Raw genomic sequence first — 6,253 nt, 5'->3', positions numbered from 1 at the left:
ATCTGCTGGAAAAGACTTAATGGTAGCTCTCGAAGTAAGTCTAATCATGCAGGAAGCCCAGCTTAAGGTAAGTATATAGACTGACCACAGAGGACGAGGATAAAATTGATCCTAAGGTCTGGTATACCAAAGGGGAAGCTGGAAGGATAGAGATGGAACTGATCCATATTGAAATTGAGAGACCAGAAGATCCTATTAGGATCAAACAATATCCCATTCCTACGGAAGGTAAGAGAGGATTGAAACCTGTGATAGAGGAACTAATAAAAAAAGAGACTTTGGAACCTTGCATGTGAGGCATAACACTCCTATCTTGGCAGTACAAAAGACTGATGGTAGTTATAGGTTAGTACAGGATCTGAGAGCTGTGAACAGGAGGACTAAAATGCTATTTCCTACAGTCTCGAATCCTTATACCTTATTGAATAATATCTCTCCTGAAGATATCTGGTATAGTGTGATAGACTTGAAAGATGCTTTTTGGACCTGTCCCTTAGCTAAAGATAGCTGGGACTATTTTGCTTTCCAATGGGAAGACCCAGATACAAACAGAAAGCAGCAATTCAGGTGGACATCTTTGCCTCAGGGGTTTGTAGATTCACCAAATCTGTTTGGTCAGGCTCTTGAACAATTATTAAGTCAATTTGTGCCAAGAGAAGAGACTAAATTATTACAATATGTGGATGACCTATTGATAGCTGGCCCAAGAGAGGATGTAAGAGCGAGTACCATAGCGTTGCTAAATTTCTTAGGGGATAAAGGATTAAAGGTCTCAAAGTCAAAACTGTAGTTTACTGAGCCCGAGGTTAAATATCTAGGACATTGGCTAACAAAAGGGAAGAAGAAATTAGACCCTGAAAGAGTAGCAGGGATTGTTGCTCTACCCTCCCCATGGACAAAAAGAGAGATTAGACAGCTGCTGGGACTTCTAGGATATTGCAGACAGTGGATTGAGTGGTATAGTGAAAAGGTTAAGTTCCTGTATGAGAAACTCACTACTGATAGGCTAAAGTGGACAGAACAGGAGGAGGAGGGATTCAAAGAGTTAAAGGAAGCACTTATGGCAGCTCCGGTATTGAGCCTTCCCAATGTGAAGAAACCATTCCAGTTATTTGTGGATGTCAGTAGTCGTATTGCCCATGGAGTATTAACACAGGATTAGGCAGGAGCTAAGAAACCAGTAGGTTATGTATCAAAGCTTTTGGATCCCGTGAGCAGAGGGTGGCCCACCTGCTTACAAGCAATTGTGGCAGTAGCACTGTTAGTGGAAGAAGCCAAGAAAGTAACTTTTGGGGCTCCATTAGTAGTTTATACTCCTCATAGCGTAGGAAGTATATTACAACAGAAAGCAGATAAATGGCTCACAGATGCTAGACTCTTGAAGTATGAAGCCATATTGATCCACTCACCTGATTTAGAATTACGAACAACTACTGCACAAAATCCAGCTCAATTCCTGTTTGGGGAAGCCTCAGGGGAGCCTACTCATGATTGTGCTGAGGTGGTGGAACTGCAGACAAAAATAAGGCTGGATTCGGAGGAAGAGGAATTAGAAGAAGGAGAGAAATGGTTTGTGGATGGATCAGCGAGAGTTGTAGAGGGAAAAAGGAAGTCGGGATGTGTGATTGTAGACGGCAGGACAGGAGAAGTAGTAGAGTCAGGACCTCTGAGTGCTAGTTGGTCAGCTCAGGCATGTGAATTGTATGCGGTGTTAAGGGCCTTAAGAAGATTAAAAGGAAAGAAAGGAACAATTTTTACAGATTCAAAATATGCATTTGGAGTAGTCCACACCTTCGGAAAAAATTGGGAAGAGAGAGGGCTAATTAATACTCGAGGACAAGGGTTGGTTCATGGGGAAATGATAAGGCAAATCTTGAAAGCTATCAGGGAGCCAGAGGTGATTTCGATTGTACACGTGAAAGGACACCAAGCAGGAATGCAGTTTCAAATTCAAGGAAATAATTTGGCAGACAAGGAGGCTAAAAGTGCAGCTTTATTGAAGGTAAGTACTCCGGAAGTCGAGGAGAGTGAGACCCGGGAGTATCCACTGCGTCCTTCTCAGAAGGAAATTGAAGGATACGAGAAAATAGGGGGGAAGCTAGAAGGTGGTAAGTGGAAATTGCCAGACGGGAGGGAACTACTATCCAAGGACTATACCCAGAAAATTTTGAGGAGATTACATCAGCAGACTCATTGGGGAGCCCAGGCCCTGGCAGAACAATTCCTGAGATTCTTTGGATGTAAGGGGATTTAAGAATTAGCCAAGCAGGAGGTGCAGGATGCATGATCTGCCTGAAGGTTCATCGGGCCAGGGCACGACAGACAGTATTGGGAAGTCGTCCAATAGCGTACCGTCCTTTTGAAAGGATCCAGGTGGATTTTACTGAACTACCCAAGGTAGGGAGGTATAAATTTTTATTGGTAATCGTCGATAAACTAAACCATTGGGTAGAGGCCTTTCCAAGCGCTAGGGCTACAGCCCAGACAGTGTCAAAAATCCTACTAGAGGAGATTGTACCCCGGTATGGGATAGTAAATTACATAGATTCTGACCAAGGGACACACTTGACCTCAAAAATCATTAAACAACTAGAAGAGGCCTTAGGGATCCGATGGGAATACCATACCCCATGGCATCCTCAAATCTCAGGACAGGTTGAGAGAATGAATCAGATGTTCAGCTCAATTATCAAAACTGATGCTGGAAACTAAGATGTCCTGGCTGAAATGTCTCCCCTTAGCTTTACTAAATATCAGGACCATGCCTCACTCTGAGACAGGTGCGGGGATTGCTGGACTCCAGGACGGTGTGGGTGGGTGGTAACGAAGGATCTCTGAGGCCCGGTCTTTAGAGCATAGGGTTTATTGTAAAGGATGAAGGGCCTTGCTTAGAGTTGCTAGCCGCAACTCGTGGCAGGCCCAGGGAGAGCGGGGGGAGAGAGAGATGGTGCCAGGTGGGTGTCCCAGCAGGAAGGTCCAAGAGAGAGAGAGCGTCCGGTCCCTCGGCCACACCTTATCAGGGGGCTTCAAGGTGGGCTGGGACAGGACTTGGGCCAATGGGGTTACAGACATCGGATACTTCAGGGGAGGGTTACAGGTATGGGATGAACCATACATTGGGGGGTGAGACAGGACATTCCATTTGACCTTAGGATCTATCAGAAAGGGGGGATTGCATTATTGTTTTCGGGATGCTCAGTAATGAAGGTTTGGTATTTCAAACCTTGTTTTCATCTCGATATCTGTATTCTCTGATTCTTTTGCCAGGCCCTCATATTTATAGGGCCTTGCTATTTCATCTTCCCCAACATCTCCCCCGTTCTGATGAACAACTAAGATGCTAGATACTGTCTTACTCATTATGTTCTGCACACACTGAAGTATACAGGGTACTGCTACTAAAACTACAATTATCACTATCAGAATAATCAAACCTACTTTACAGAGTTCCTTTAGCCAAGGTGCAAAGCTCCAACCATCAAACAAATCGTCTAGCCAGGATGGATAGACAGATGGTATCAGAGTCTGAAGACTTGGCTAAAGCAACCCAGACATTCGTCTTTGGTTGACTTACAGGTAAAGCTTCACTACAAGAACTAAAACAAAAGAACAAAAGCAACATGCACGCGCGCAAACGATAAAACTTCATTCTTTTCTTGAGCTGTTCCTGGCAGATCACTTTCTCCTGATGATTCTGCGCAGCTCAGGTCTGGGTGCTTGCTTCTTGGTTTGTACTTGTGGAAGTACTGGCTGATGTGAGGGTGTCAGCGGGCTTCACGTTCTTTGCTGGGACTTTAGATGCAAGGCAGTTAGGATTTCAGTAAGCTTTTGGTCTCGTGCTTCTGCTTGTGCTGCTTGTGCTTTCGCTTGCGCTGCCTGTGCTGTAAGAGCCCTTTCAATTTTCTCTCCCAGAGTTTCTCCAAGTTCATTTACTCGAACTGTTGCTACATGCTGTGGGCTCCCAATTTTGCTGCAGGCATCAATCATTTCAGGCACTGTAGGTCTTTCTTTTCCCAGGGCTTTGATGACTCTCTTGCATTCCAAGTTTGCATTATTTTCAATGATGTCCCGTATCACTATTGGACGGGCTATATCATCACCGCATTGTCTTTCTGCTGCTTGGATCACCCGGTCCACAAATGAGGTGAATGGTTCAGATGACTCTTGACTAATTAGATTGTAGGCTTTTTCAAAAGTTCCTGCAGGCTGAACTTGCAAAAAAGCCTTGCGAGCCATCTTTTTGATGTCATCTAACACCATTCTGGGTAAATTCACTTGATTTTCATTCTGGTCATCCGGTGGGTCACCTATTAATTTAGACAGGGTGAGGGCGCGAAGGTCTGCATCAGTACATTGTCTATAAGTGTTTAGTACCCCTGTAAGCAGTCTCTTCCCTTTAAGTTCCCATAGTATATACTGTGAGTCTGTAAGAATTATAGCAGCAAGATTTTTACAGTCATTTGGTGTGAGTGTATGTCCTTCCAGGGTACTTTTCAGCAATTGTCTAAAATATGGAGAGGAGATACCATTGTCCTTTATTGCTTTTCGCAATTCTTTCACCTCATGAGATGGGATAGCTGTCCAAGTTCTGGGACCACCGGCTTGCTGGCTGAATATCACAGGCAGTGCTATAGGGTTTAGGCTTTCCTCTTTGCAAATGTCACGTGTGATTTGATTCCAGTCTGTCTGTTGAAGATTGTCAAAACTTTTCTGGGGATTTTCTAAATTTGTGATTGATGCTGGTGACTTTTCAGCATTAAGAGGGTTGGCATTTGGAAATGCAATACAGTTCTCTATGTGTGTCACATTCGACCCTCCCCCTTCTCGTTGCACGGTTTGTGTGCTTGGCTGTAGTCCAGTCCTGCTTGGGTCAGGTGCAGGGTGCGGTGGCTGTGGCACGGTACCCAGTGACGATGGAGGCAGGTGAAGAGCGGCTGGAGGCTGCGTCTGCGCAGGAACTGCTGGTGGCTGTAGCGTTGGAGTTTCCAGAGGCTGTGCGAGGCGCGCTGCAGTGGGGGCCACTTGTGATGAGGCTGTAACAGGCTCCGGCTGGGGTGGTGGTGTGGGTGGAGACACTTGTAGATGCGGTGATCCCTGAAGTTCTGGCGACACGAGCTGGTGTCCTGCAGCTGGAATTGGGAGCGATGGTGCTGGCGTGGGAGAGCACGGTGATGTCGGCTGGGGGTGGACTGCAGCATGGAGCGTGTGGGCGCCGGGAGGCTGGATCAAAGGCGTGGCGGAGGCGGCGTGGGGGGGCGGCGGTGTCGCGGCGTGAGGCAGGTCTGCCGAGGGTCGCAGGGACTGCGCATGCGGGGGGCGTGTCACGGGGTCCGCGTGGTGAGGCATCATGGCGGCCGCCTCGGGGAGCGCAGCAGGGACCGTCTCTGTGGCCACAGAAGGGAACGGCAGGGCGCCGCCGCCCGCAGGGGGTGGCAGCGCCGCGGTGTGGAGCCCCGGGGCATCCCTGCGCGGTGGGGGCGGGTCGGGCCGCGGCGGCACCGCGGCGCTCCGAGCCGGCAGCGGCGCCGCAAACAGCGGTGCGCTGGGGGGCTGAGAAGCAGGGGGCTGGGCTGCTCTCGCGGTTCCGGCGGTGGCCGCAGTCCCCGGCGCAGCTGCAGCGGTGGTAGGAAGGGGAGGGCTGGCCAGTGATCGCCGCGGAGCGGGGACAGGGCGCGGGGGGCTAGGCGGCGTCTGTGCCGCGGAGCTCAGCCGCTGGTAGCTCGCAATCTGGGCTGGAACAGGGACCATGGCGGTGGGCGTGTCTGAGGGGGGCAGTGACAACGGTGGGGGAGCCACCGCGCGGGAGGCGCGGGGCGGCTTGGCTGGCTGGGCCGCTCCGTCCCGCGGCACAAAGGACGCTGCCGTGGTCAGCACAGTAGATGCGGAATCGGCAAAAGGCACCGGCGGCAAAGAAGCGGCGGATGCCTGCGGCATGTCAGGCAGCGCCAGCGCCGCGGCAGCGAGGGGAACATGCGCTGCTTGCAAAAGCGTGGCCGCGTGACTCTGCAGGAGGCCGGCGAGGGCAGTAGCCACAGAGGCACAGCACATGGCTGGGGGAGCGGCGGGACTCGCGGGGGGGAGGGGGGGTACAGCCGGGGCCGCGGGGGGAGGGGGGGCCGGGGCCGGTACAGCGGCAGCAGCGGGGGGTGTTGCCGCCATCACATTGCTGGGCGGGCTCGCTGGGGCGGAGGCGGAGGAGGGGCCCGACACGGAGCGGGGGGGGCGAACCGCGGCAACCGGAACAGCAGAGGTT

Source organism: Vidua chalybeata (assembly GCF_026979565.1).
Source record: "Vidua chalybeata isolate OUT-0048 chromosome W unlocalized genomic scaffold, bVidCha1 merged haplotype SUPER_W_unloc_1, whole genome shotgun sequence".
Taxonomy (NCBI): Eukaryota; Metazoa; Chordata; class Aves; order Passeriformes; family Viduidae; genus Vidua; species Vidua chalybeata.
The sequence above is the reverse complement of the archived record's forward strand: the minus strand, read 5'-3'. Positions refer to the sequence as shown.